The 13,471-nt window shown below is 39.9% G+C and overlaps 1 pseudogene; it reads right to left on the reverse strand.

The window, feature by feature from the left end:
- Positions 1-13,264, reverse strand: part of LOC129669898 (40S ribosomal protein S6-like) — a 79,391-nt pseudogene extending 66,127 nt beyond the window's left edge.
- Between the last annotated feature and the right edge of the window lie 207 nt (positions 13,265-13,471).

The following is a 13,471-nucleotide window of genomic DNA, read 5'->3' on the forward strand; positions in this document are numbered from 1 at the left end:
TTTGGCCTTTGAATGTGAGCATACCATAGAAGTTTTGGTCTCAAAATGGATAGATTTCTAGATTATCAGCTGTTGAAAGGTGGTGGAAACAGTAGAAAGTTGAACCCAGTGGAAGAAGTAAGCCACTGGGGCATGCTCTTGAAAGGTATACTATCCTTCATTTCTTTCCTTCTCTTCTTTGATTCCTGGCCACATGAGGGAGAACTGTTTTGCTCTTCTTCATGGTCAACACCATAATATTCTAAATCAATATAGCCCTGAAAATAACAGAGCTAAGTGATCGTGAATTGAGACCTCTGACACGAGAAACCAAACCCCATTTTCCTTTTAAGATGCTTATCTCAGGCATTTTGTTACAGCAATAGAAAGGTGACTAACACAGTCAAAGGAAATATGTAAACATTTATTACAAAATTATGCCCAATGTGTAATAATGGGGGATTATTATAGTACTATCACAAAGACTGAACCAACACAACAAGATCTTCTACTGGAATAACAATAAGATTGAATGACAGGAGCCAGTAGGGCCAAAGGTTGGGCAAAACTGTTGGCAGAGAAAGCAAATTTAAGGCAAAAGGTTAAGCAAGAGCTTGGCACAGTTGAGAAGAAGTTCTTTAATTTTTAAATTTTAATTTACTTATTGGGTAAAGTGCATATGCAAAAGTTCACATTTGGAAGTCAGACAACAATTGCAGCAGTCTTTTCTACCTAGTACCATGTGGGCCTTGGGGATCCAGGTTGTTAAATTTAATGGTAAGTTCCTTAACCCACAAAGTAATTTTCCTGGTCCTTCTACCCCCTACTCAAGGAAGTATTTTTCATAAGAAAGTGTAACAAGGATGAATATGAAGGATATGAAGGCAATCAGAATACATGTTGCCAGAAAAAGTTTCTTTGACAGAAAGCAATACCCTTGTCCCCAGTGTTCTAGTTTGCTTTTCAGTGCTATGATAAAACATTCTAACCAAAAGCATCATGGGTAGGAAAGGGATTATTAGCTTCTATATCCCAATCACAGTCCATAATTCAGGGAAGTTATAAAAAGAAATGCAACAGAGCAAGATCTTGGAGGAAGTAACAGAAGTAAGGCCATAGCTTACTGGCTTGCTTCCCATGGCTTGCTAGGCCTGTTTTGTTTTGCAACTCAGGACTACTTGCCAAGGGCAGTCACCCTTCCCAGTGGCATAAGACCTCCCACTCAGCTATTAGTCAAGAGAAAGTCCCCACAGACATGCCTACAGGTCAGTCTGATGGAGGAAATTTTCCAATTGAGATGCCCTCTTCCCAGATATGTCTATGTTTGAGTCAAGTAGAAGAAAAAAAAATCTAACTGGAACACTCACCAGTATGTACAATTTGTATGCCTTTATGTTTCCGGTGAAAATAAATTTAAGTATGTTATTTAGTGCAGTAGTGAAGAAAAGTCTTCTTGTTACGTGCAAAGTCTTGGGTGAAATTTTTTAATATTTCACCCAAGAAAGGAAAGAAGGAAGAAAAGAAAAGAAAAGAAAAGAAAAGAAAAGAAAAGAAAAGAAAAGAAAAGAAAAGAAAACGACTAAACTATAGGTTGAAAAACAATAAATGAAGCAGCAGGATCCAGTAAGATGGCTCAGCAGTTGAAGGTGTTTTCTGTGGATCCTGAGGAAATAAATTCAGTTCCTGGAAACCACTTGGTGGAAAGAAAGAGCCAATGATCCCTGAGGTATAGTGTTTTGCAGGAGTGTTTTGTAATTGTACCTATTGAGACTGGGCTCCACCACCCTGCATTCTGATGGCTGGGAGTTTCCTGTGATGGTCTATAAAAGGCTCTCTAACAGGCCTAACAAACATGGAAGTAACAAGTTTTGCCCTTTCCCTTCCCTCTCCCTTGTTAAACTGTTAGATTACACCCCTAAAGCACCACTGCCCTGGAGGTATATTCCCTTATTTGGCCACTGACTCATTCCTGAGGCTGAACACCAAGGTTCAGCTATCACAACTCCAAAGTCTAGCAATCAAATTTTATTATTTGAGTACAGGTGCAATAAGGACTTACCAATTCACTCTAGTACAGACTTCCTTTTTGTTCTCCTTCAAAACCCACTACTGAAAAAAAAAAACAATAAGCAAACAAACAAACAAAGAACAACAACAACAACAACAAAAACCATCTACTGCTTCCTGCTGGACCTTGCCAGATCCAGAGGCAGTCCCTAACCTCTTGTTCTTCTGGGGTAATAAATCTCCTTTGTGCTGAGAATTTGTTGTCTGGGTGTGTTCTTTGCCAACCCTTAGGCCCCCTTATATAGAGAATGAATGAAGCATTGTCAGCCCAGATGAGAAATTTTCATTTAAACTATATATGTATACAGAGGCTTATATGTATCATCTCTGTTCGATATTTTTAGGCAGATCATTAATAATATTTCTTATGACTTTTTCTATATAATCTTACTGATATTTTACCCTTGTCTCTCCTTATGCATTTATCTTTCTCCCTCCGTGTGTAATTAGAATACTCCCTTTTCCCCATTTCCTTCATCAGTAGCATGCTATTCCCTCTCTATTGCTCTTTACCCTTACTCCTAACTCTGGCAACAGAACATGTTTACTTTCCTGGTTTCTGCAGTTACTCCAGGGTATGTATGTGGAGTATGGAGCTGCATGCAACATTTCTCTTTCTGGGTTTGGTTTGGGCTTTCTTGAGCCAGGGTCTTATGATATAGTCTTGACTGACCTCGAACTAGGTAAACCTGGCTTGCCTCCAGTCTTCCATGGATCCTTCTCATCTTTACTAGTGGAATTGCAGTTGTGAGGCAATATGTCCTTTGGATTTTTGAAACATTGTGTCATGTAACTCCAGTTGGCTTTGAACTGTGTAGATAAAAATGGACTTGAATTCTTTCTTTTTTATTTTTATTATTAGTTACATTTTATTAACTCTGTATCCCTGCTGTATCTTGCTCCCTATTTCCCTCCCAATCCCACCCTCCCTCCCTCATCTCCTCCCTGCCCCTTTCCAAGTCCACTGATAGGGGAGGACCTCCTCCCCTTTCATCTGATGCTGTTTTATCGGGTATCTTCATGACTGGTGACAAAGTCCTCCTCTGTCACATAGCAGGGCTTCTCCTCCTTCTGGGGTTGGGTAGGACAAAGAGTATGCCCTTGAGTTCATGTCAGAAATAGCCCCTGTTCTCCTCAATAACCAAGTAGCCTTGAACTCTTGATACACCTGAATTAGCATTCAAAGTGCTTCAAATACAAGTGTGTGTCACCAAACTTGGCTGTTTTGACATTGCTCTACAAAATCGTTATTTGCTGAAGAAGCTATGTAAATAGAGTTCAAAACAAGTAATTTGCATTCTCTCTTTCTTTCTCTCTTCCCTTCCCTTCCTTCCACCTCTCTCCTCTTGAAAAGGTGATTCTTCTGCTCAGCTTTTGAGTGGTAGGATTGTGTGTGCCACTGCCTCCAGTCCTTTGGTGTTTTTCATTGTGATCTCTTGCAAGTGCAGTGCACTGCATGCATTAATAACTTCTTAGTTTTTGTTTTTCTCACGTTAATCTGCCTTTTACTACAGGGATCCATTGGAACCAAGAATTGAGGAAAATTGTTTTTCTTGCTCTACAGGTGAACAATAGAATGTCCCTGTATAATCTTGCTATACATGGCTATAATCGAGGGTTTTATTTCTGAGCAGTTGGAAATCATTGGAAGGTTATAAGGAGGGAATGTTAATGATCTGATGTAAGTTATACCTTCTATGTGAAATAAGTGTTAAAGGGGACAAGGATAGCATGAGGAAGCCAATTAGAGCACTACTGCATTGGTCCAGATAAAAAACACTAGTGCCTTCAGGGCTATGACTGGAGCTCAATGGCAAAGCACTTCCCTATCATCCATGAGGTCATGGCTCTGTATTCAGCACTGACACACACACTTACATGCGCATACACACACACTAACACACACACAGACTCATAGAGAGAGAACTAACTGGTCATGGTGCTGTGTCTTCCAAGCACTCAAGAGAATGAGGCAGGAGGATTATACATTTGAGGCTAACCTGGGCTATACTCTGAGACCCAACTTTTTGTTTTTTAAAAAGTCACAGTGGCATGGAAACATTCAAATGCTCGCAGATCTGTTTTGGAATTAGAATAGAGAGTATTTTTCAGTGAATTAGATAATGGGTCTGTGGGAGAAGGGAGTGCTCTGAAAAGTGAAAGTATGCTCATCTCAGAGGAAACTGAATTATTTCTCACCTTCTCATTAAGTAAAGACAATATTTTCCACTAAAGTATCCTCATCAAACATATTGAAGTGCTAGATAAATGAAATGAATTTCCATTATAATCATTTGTCAATTATTTATAGTACTTGAGCCTTATAAATCTCCATCTTTGAATTTACTTTTACTCTTCTTTGTTTTGTTGGTATTTTATTTTCTTTTTTTGAGACAGGATCAATCTACATAGCCCTGGCTATCCTGGAACTCACTATACACTTGGAATCAGAGATTCATCTTGCTTCAGAATGCTGGGATTAAAGGCATCATAAAGGCAGCATCATACCCAGTTGTTTATACTCTTATGAGTCCTGTGAAACTGAATAACAAAATCTTCTAAATATAGGAACTATCTGTTGCAGCAGCCTTTGCCTTACTCTTTCTACTTGAAGGAAGATCTTTGCAACTAGATTTTCTCTGCTTGTAGCATTCTTACCATTCCTTTCTTCTTTTTTTTGATCCTCTTTTATCGTTCATCTGCCTCTTTCTTCCCCTCCCTACCTCCCTGCTCCTCTTCCTTACTTTCTCATCCCTTCCATTCGAGAGAGGATAGAAAGACAGGGAAACTTATGTGGACATGGGGAGTGAGAGGAACCCCTCACCCCTGAGTCTGTTTCAAGTTTATTGCTAGCTTTTAGAAATAAGCTCATGGTTGCAAAGGAAGAAGCCACCACTCCAATTAAAGTATCTCGACATGGTAAATTTCACTTCTGATCAGAGGGGTATGCTATACGAAAAGAATATTAACAAGCTCACCAAGACAGTAAGCTCATTCGGTTTTTGTTTCAATGCAGGTGGTGACTGTACCTTTTCTCTGTTGGCTGGGTTTTGACCTCACAGTCTTTCAGGATTGGTTAGTTTTAAAATAATCTGCACAACCAGTTAGACAAGCACCATTTGTTTAAGATGCTAGCTTTTTTCCATTGTATGGTTTTGGTTTCTTTGTCAAAAATCAATTATCCGTGGGTGTGTGGGTTTGTTTCTGGGTCTTCTATTCGATTCCATTGATCCATCTTTCTATTTCTATGCCACTACCACACAGTTTTTATTACTATTGCCCAATAGTACAGATTGAGTCAGGGATAGAGATACCTTCATTTGATTGGTTTTTGTACAGGATTTTTATAACAATTCTGCATTTTTTGTTATTCCATATGAGGTTGAGAATTGTTCTTTCAAGTTCTGTAAAGAATTTTGTTGGTATTTTGATGGAAACTGCATTGAATCTGTAGATTGCTTTTGGAAGAATGGTAATTTTCTCTAAGTTAATCTTATTAATCCATGGTCATGGGAGATCTTTCCATCTTCTGATATCTCCTTCAATTTCTTTCTTCATGGACTTGAAGTTTTTATCAAACAGTGCCAATAGATCCATATTCATCACCTTGCACAAAACTAAAGTCCAAGTAGATCAAAGACCTCAACATAAAACCAGACACACTAAATCGGTTAGAAGAAAAATTAGGAAAGAGCTTTGAACCCATTGGCACAGGAGAGAATTTCTTGAAGAAAACACCAACAGCACAGGCTCTAAGATCAGAAATCAATAAATGGGACCTCAAGAAACTGAAAAGCTTCTGTAAAGCAACAGACACTGTCATCAGAACAAAACAACAGCCTACAGACTGGGAAAGGCTCTTCACCAACCCTATATCTGACAGAGGACAAATATCCAGAATATGTAAAGAACTCAAGAAGTATAAAAGCAAGGAATCCAATTAAAAAAGAAGGAACAGAACTAAACAAAGAATTCTCTATAGAGGAACATCAAATGGCAGAGAAACACTTAAAGAAATGCTCAACATTCTTAGTCATCAGGGAAATGCAAATTAAAACAACCCTAAGATTTCACTTAACACCCATCAGAATGGCTAAGATCTAAAATTCAAGTGACAGTACATGCTGGAGAGGATGTGGAGAGAGGGGAACCTTCTTCCATTGCTGGTGGCAATATAAACTTGTACTACCACTTTGGAAATCAATCTGGCACATTCTCAGATAATTAGGAAAAGTGCCTCCTTAAGATCCAGATATACCACTCCTAGGCATATATCTAAAATATGCTCAAGTACACAACAAGGTCATTTGCTCAACCATGTTTGTAGCAGCTTTATTTGTAATAGCCAGAATCTGGAAACAACCCACATGTAGGAACAGATACAGAAATTGTGCTACATTTATACAGTGGAATACTACTCAGCAATTTAAAACAAGGAAATCATGAAATTTGCAGGCAAATGGTGGAAATTAGAAAAGATCATCTTACATGGGGTATTCCACAAGCAAAAAGAAACCCATGGTATATACTCACTCATAAGTAGATATTAGACATATGGTATAGGATAAACATTCTGAAATCTGTACACCTAAGGAGGCTATCTATGCAAGAAAGAGAAGCCTGTGTAATATGAACAATCCTCACTCAGAAAGGCAAACGGGATCAGCATCAAAAGAGGAAGAAAACAAGGAATGTTGTACCTGATTTGTGAGACCCTGAATGATCACACACAGGATTCATTACACATGAGGACCTTATTATTACAATCTGCAGATTGGGCTCACATACCTTCACAAGCCGATTTGGTCAGGTTAGTTGAGTGATTTAAAGATTCTGGTCCCTGGTTGGATTATCAGTCTCAGGAAAGAACCCTGTGCTCAGGATTTTTGGTTCTGTTGCTCTCCTTGTGGAGTTCCTGTCCTCTCCAGATCTTACTGTTTCCCACTTCTTTTGTAAGATTTCCTGCACTCTTCCCAAAGGTTGCCCATAAGTCTCAGCATCTGCATTGATAGTCTACAGGGCAGAGCCTTTCAGAGGTCCTCTGTGTCAGGCTCCTGACTTGTTCCCTCTTTTCTCCTTCTTCTGATGTCCATCCTATTTGCCTCTCTGGATAGGAATTGAGCATTTTAGCAAGAGTCCTCCCTCTTGATTAGTTTCTTTAGGTGTACAGAGTTTAGTAGGTATATCCTATATTATAGGTCTACATGAGTGAGTATATACCCTGTGCATCTTTCTGCTTCTGGGATAACTCACTCAGGATGATCTTTTCCAGATCCCACCATTTACCTGCAAATTTCATGATTTCCTTGTTTTTTATTGCTGAGTAATATTCCATTGAGTAGATATACCTGGAGATAACCTAAGACCCCTGCACAGATGTAGCCCATGGCAATTCCGTGTAAAAGTGGGTTCCATTGTAATAGGAACAGGGACTGTCTCTGACATGAACTGAATTAGCCTGCTCTTTAATTACCTCCCCCTGAGGGGGAAGCAGCATTACCAGGCCGCAAAAGAGACAATGCAGCCACTCCTGATGAGACCTAATTGACTAGGATCAGAAGGAAGGAAAAGAAGACCTCCCCTGTCAGTGGAGTTGAGTAGGGGCATGCATGCAGAGGGTGGAAGAAGGGAGGGATTGGGAACGGAGGATGGAGAGAATCATGGGGGGGGGGGTTCAAAGTGAATAAAGTGTAATTAATATAGAATTAAAAAATACATATAAAAAAGATTCTGGTCCCTCCCAGTGTGCCCAAAGCAGGGGTATTCCTCCCTGGCTGGCATCTATTGGTCAAACCACAGAAGGGGATGTTGTATTGTGAATTGATTGGCTATAAGAAGGCCCCCAAACCATTAATGGTCTGGCTTCCTTTCCTAGGGGGGATGGGCCTGTTTCCTAGCAACCATATCTCTAGTGGGCAGGAAAGAATGCAGTAAGGCAAGTTCTTCCCCTCAGGGCTTGGAGGTTAGTTCTTCCTGAAGGTGGCTGGACATGTATCCATCTAGCTGGCCTTAGCTCAGGCAAGTGCTTTAAACTTTAAAATAATAGCCACTGATTTTTAATCCTTTGGTCTCTCAGGAACAGGACAGAGGGCCTCTGAAAGAATCTACCAAACAGGGTATCAAAGCAGATGCTGAGACTCATAGCCAAACTTTGGGCAGAGTACAGGGAATCTTATGAAAGAAGTGGGAAGATAGAAAGATCTGGAGGGACAGGAGTTCCACAAGGAGAGCTACAGAACCAAGAAATCTGGGACCAGGAGACTTTTCTGAGACTAATACTCCAACCAAGGACCATGTATGGAAATAACCTAAAACTCCTGCACAGATGTAGCCCATGGCACCTCAGTATCTAGTGGGTACCCTAGTAAGGGGAAGAGGGACTGTCTATCACTAATTCAGTGGCTGGCTCTTTGATCACCTACCCCAGATGTGGGAGAAGCCTTATCAGGCCACAGAGGAAGACAATGCTGCCAGACCTGGTGAGATCTGATAGGCTAGGGTCAGATGGAAGGGTTGGAGAAACTCTCCTATCAGTATACTTGGGGAAGGGCATGGTAGGAAATGAGGGAGGGAGGGAGGGGTCAGGAGGGAATAAGAGAGGGGGTTACAGCTGTGGTACAAAGTGAATAACCAGTAATTAATTAAAAAAATATATATATATATGCACAACAAACAAAATAATCAGTACAAAGGAAGTGCAGGAAAGCATGCAAGGGTAAGCCATTTAAGTCATGTTCCAAAAATCCAGCAGGGCCTTTTTGTATAACCTGGTTCGGGAATTAAAACATTTTCAACAGTAGACATGCTAACATGGAAAAAGGAATTCTTACAGGACCTCAACTCTAGAAAAAGTTTTATAGGCTACTAAAGAATGCTGAGTGTGGGAGAAATAGTTTGCTCATGAGACAAGCTCAGTAATTGGTCATCCAATACCAAATGTCAGCCTTGAAAACATATTCCCAAACGGAAGCTAAAGATTGAGTGGGTTACATCTGAGTCTTTAAGAATACATGTATACAAATGTAGGCAACAACAATTAAAATTTGGTCTTGGATTTCAGAAAGAGCAAGGGTAGCATACATTGGAGCAGCTGGAGGTGAGAAATTATATACTTAAACTTAATTTCAAAAATTTAAAAATTAATTATAACAAGGCTTTCATAAAGGTCAAAGTGAGAGATAAAATTGCATAAACATCTCATTAAAAAATTTTTATAAGGTGGAGAAGAAAAAAAGGTTTTAATTTCTTGCCATAAACAAAAGTTTTCCAGTATTTGATGCCAAGACTAATATTAAATGTTTCTTACACAGCCGAGAGTCAAAAATTCCAAAAATAAGTAACAAAATTTGCTGTGATGGTTGGTGATTTAGACACAATATTTGATTCCAAGTATAAATGTTGTGGGATGTGTGTGTGTATCTTATACTTGTGCGTGCAAAGGCACACAGGTACACTTGTGGCATCAGAGGACAAGGCTGAAGTCAGATAACCAGGGTTATGTAGCAAGGGCCTTTAATGTGTGACCCATCTCCTTAGCTCCTAGCTCTCTAGCTTTTGCTTTCTTTTCTTTCATTTGTTTCAACTATTTTATCTGTAAAATTTCCTTTCCACCAAAATGTAAATATACTCAGTAGTCCCTCCAGGAGAGAACAAGATCCTTAACCACAATTTTGAGCTAAATTTGAAGCAAGCTGTAATTAAATACTGGCCAGGACAATGGGCTCTGGCCAGGTTTATTCCAGGGTTCTCAGAAAATGTCCAGGAGCTACTTTGGCCAGGTGCTTTAAAAGGCAAACCCACAAGGCTACTAATTCCCTCCCTTATCCAATCAGGGGCAGGCATACATCTTGACATACTTCCTCCCCACGTATCTCACACCTACATGTGGTGTAGCACATCCAGGATAGTTGGGTCAACCAAACTTGTTTAGGGTAGTGAAAACTTGTGGCTTGATATCTTATATGAACAACAGCCTCCAACATCTCAGGAAGTATCTGTCCTTGGCAAGGGGCTTATAGGTGAGAGGCATTTTGTTTTATGAATCTCTTAGACACAGTAATTAAAACTTTTGCTCTAACAACTCAAGTTTATCCTACTAGGACTAACCATAGAAAATCAGCAGAGGAAAAGGCTTCCATAGTCCTGTCCTACTTCACCTGTTGTTGGTTTTTTTCACTTGTTGTTTTTTTCAAATCATTCTCATTTTCTTTCTGAGTTGCTCTCTCAGTTACTTTCCGCAGCCAAATTTTCTGAGTTTCCTAATTCCACACCCACTATAGCTTCCTATTGCTACTTACTACTCTGTTCTATCTGCCTTTGCTAATCAACATTTCTCAGCTGGCATATTAGATAGCTTCTTGAGTGCTCAGATTTCCTTCTCTCCCTGATGCTTCCATTTTTCTTCACTTCCAGCAAGCCATAGTCTTGAATTTCTCTCTGATTTTCTCTGACATCTTTTCCTCTACCCACGTCTGCATACTCTTTTGTATGCCAGTATTTTCTCTTGGGTCCTGCTCATTCAATGCCCTTTGAGTAGTGAATTCATGTGTTCTTCTGACCTACTTTACTAGTGTGGGGCTCAGAATATGTGCTAATGATTAACATTGGCCATGGCAAAGAGGTTCTTTCTCTCTGTGTCATTTTTAAATTTGTATTAAGGTAAGAATTACAGAAGAGAGCACAACTGGTTTCCATCTCCACTGGGAAGTCCCACTGACCATTTCAGAAAAGACTGTATATACTTGGGACAGATTTTGTTCCTAGATGTTCTCAGTCCAATGGGCTCATTCAAATGACAAAGGGAATCGTTTTATAAGCTAATTTCTATCCTTGGATCTGTTAATTTCCTTAGTTATCAATTAAGGTCCCTCAAGACCTTTCTCTTCTCTGTGAAGAAGGGTATGCAACCTTCACCTCTCTAGCCCTCATTTAGTGCCCACCTAATGTGTGCATAGTTCCAATGTTGTTGAGAAACAGTGTCATATTTCCTATTCAATGCATTGTCATTTCATTGCAGTGGACTTTCAGGTGGCAGAGGAGAATTTCTCTTTGCCCTTACAGGATCCACAGGTTGACTCTTCTATAGGATCACAATGATAATATCTGAATGCCACCCGAATCTCATAATTCTTTCATAGACACCATCAACACATTCAACAGATCTTGAATACAAAGCAGCTTGTCATGGAAATGCAAAATATGCCTCTCCCAAATACAAAAGAGCTTGAAGCATGATAGAAAGACTCCCCAAAGGGGATAACAAGGCAGTATAGAAAAGCAGGAAAAATTCAAGGGGTCATGAAAAAGAGAAAAAAGATTCTGAGGTCAGAATCTGGTTGAAGCATTGGATAGCAGTGTATCAAAACTTCTGGCACTTAAACCTCAAAGCTACAAACCTCAGTTTGGCCTAGATTAAGATCCCTAAAAGTCTAGGGGAAATCCTCAGGATAGTTATGGTGACAGTGTAGAGCTTTGTTTCTCTATACCTTTATCACTGAACAATATGTAGAGTGTTATTGAGAAACAGGTACAGGTGAGCTCTTTTTTCCTCCATCTTTTGACTAAATGCTGTGTACAGATTTCAGAAAACTAACGGTACCCTATCCCTTTCTCTAGAAAGAACAAAGACATCATTGGATCCTCCTTGATCTAGAGATGTTTTACAAAGCAGATGAGAACATAAACTTATGAGAAATAAGCCATGCTTTATCAAGAAGAAATAGCTTACCTTTCCCTCACATTTGGTTTGACATGCAATGTAAACAGTCTTGTTATCTTAGCTTTCCTCCCTTCCACTCCCTCCCCCTCCCAACTTTTTATCACTTTTCACTTACAAAGATAGTGTACTTAATGGCACCACAGGAGGCCTGGCTTGAAGCGGACATTGAGAAAAGAAGATAGGAGAAAGCTTTGTCCAACAAACTGTCAAAGAAAAGACATGAATTGACCCAGAGACAAAAAGCATCACTACATCCTAAAAAAATCAGTTCCAATATTCCACCTAGTGCCTGGACCTAACCCTTTGAGATTTCCTTGACTAGGGCCAAGAGGAATGAAACAAAAATTGACAGACATGCATAGAAAAGAGCTGTAAGAAGAGCTGCGATTCAGTGAGCTGTATGCTCTGATGGAATGAACCAGCAGCCTGAAACCTCAGTTCCTTTATCATATAAAAGTGAATTAGGGGAGAGAGTTAGGTAATCTCAGTAGAGGGTCTCTGTAGGCGAGTAGTCTCAGGGTGCAGTGATCCAGGAAGGGGAAACCATGACTGATAACTGTGTGAACAGACTGTTTTTTTTGCTTGCTTGCTTGCTTGCTTGCTTGCTTGCTTGCTTGCTTTAGCTCAAGGTCAAGAGTTCACCAACAATACTCTTACAAAGGGAAGGCTTTGCCATGGGATATTGGGAACTTTGACATAGCCATGCTTATGTCAACAGTGTGCATTCATATAGGGGTACACTCACTCCCAGAACCTATCAGCCCATAAGGAAAACCCTGAGATACTTTCCTTTTATTTATTTGTTACTCTTAAAGACTAATTTAAATACTTACTGAAGGCTCAGAAGTAGAAGCACTTAGTGAGGACAACTATGTCTCTTGGCATTCAGTTCTTGGCGCTTTTCTTTGCCTTCGTTCATTCTCTTAGCCAAAAGGTTAACATATTCTGCAACTTCCTCCTTGTTTTTCTTACTATATTGTTTCTTCAGAGCAATATGTTGGCATTTGTGTTGCAGGACATGTTTAATGACAAGATGTAGAATCTTGGCTGCTTTGGTCCTGGGTTTCTTACCTTCTTTGTTTTAGGGATTTCTGACAACATATTGGCAGACATTATCATCTTTAGTGAGACTGAAGATCTTTCAGATTCTACTATCTCTTTTAGGTCCCAGCTGATGAGGCACAGTGTTGTCTGTTCATCCAGGAATATTCTTTACCTCCTCCTCTTCTTCTGCCTCCTCCTCCTCTTCTTCTTTTACAATAACCAAATTGAGAACACTCAGATTGGTATCCACAATGCATCCATGAATGGGCTTGTGCTTCCTTTCTGCAGTTCTCCTTGGTTTATAGCAAGATAACCCCTTACTCAGCAGCAGGTGCACTCTGCCATGGGTCAAAACTCCTTGTTTCATGGGAAAACCTTGTCATTCCCACCACTGATTTGGACCGCATAACCCTTTCTCTCTTCACCCAGAGCATGAGCAGCTACTTCTGTGACCATGGCTTCTCATAGACACTTGCACCCTAACAAAAGAATTTACCTTCTTCTCAGCACCTCATGGAACCTTCTCCAAAGAGACCATATAGTTGGTCACAAAGCGAGCCTCTACAGATACAAGAAGATTGAAAAAATCCCGTGAATCTTATCTGATAACCACGGACTAAAGCTGGACCTTAACAAAAACAGAAGTAGCAAAAAACCTACACA

Source organism: Psammomys obesus, unplaced genomic scaffold (assembly GCF_907164565.1).
Source record: "Psammomys obesus unplaced genomic scaffold, mPsaObe1.curated_primary_1811, whole genome shotgun sequence".
NCBI classification, from domain to species: domain Eukaryota; kingdom Metazoa; phylum Chordata; class Mammalia; order Rodentia; family Muridae; genus Psammomys; species Psammomys obesus.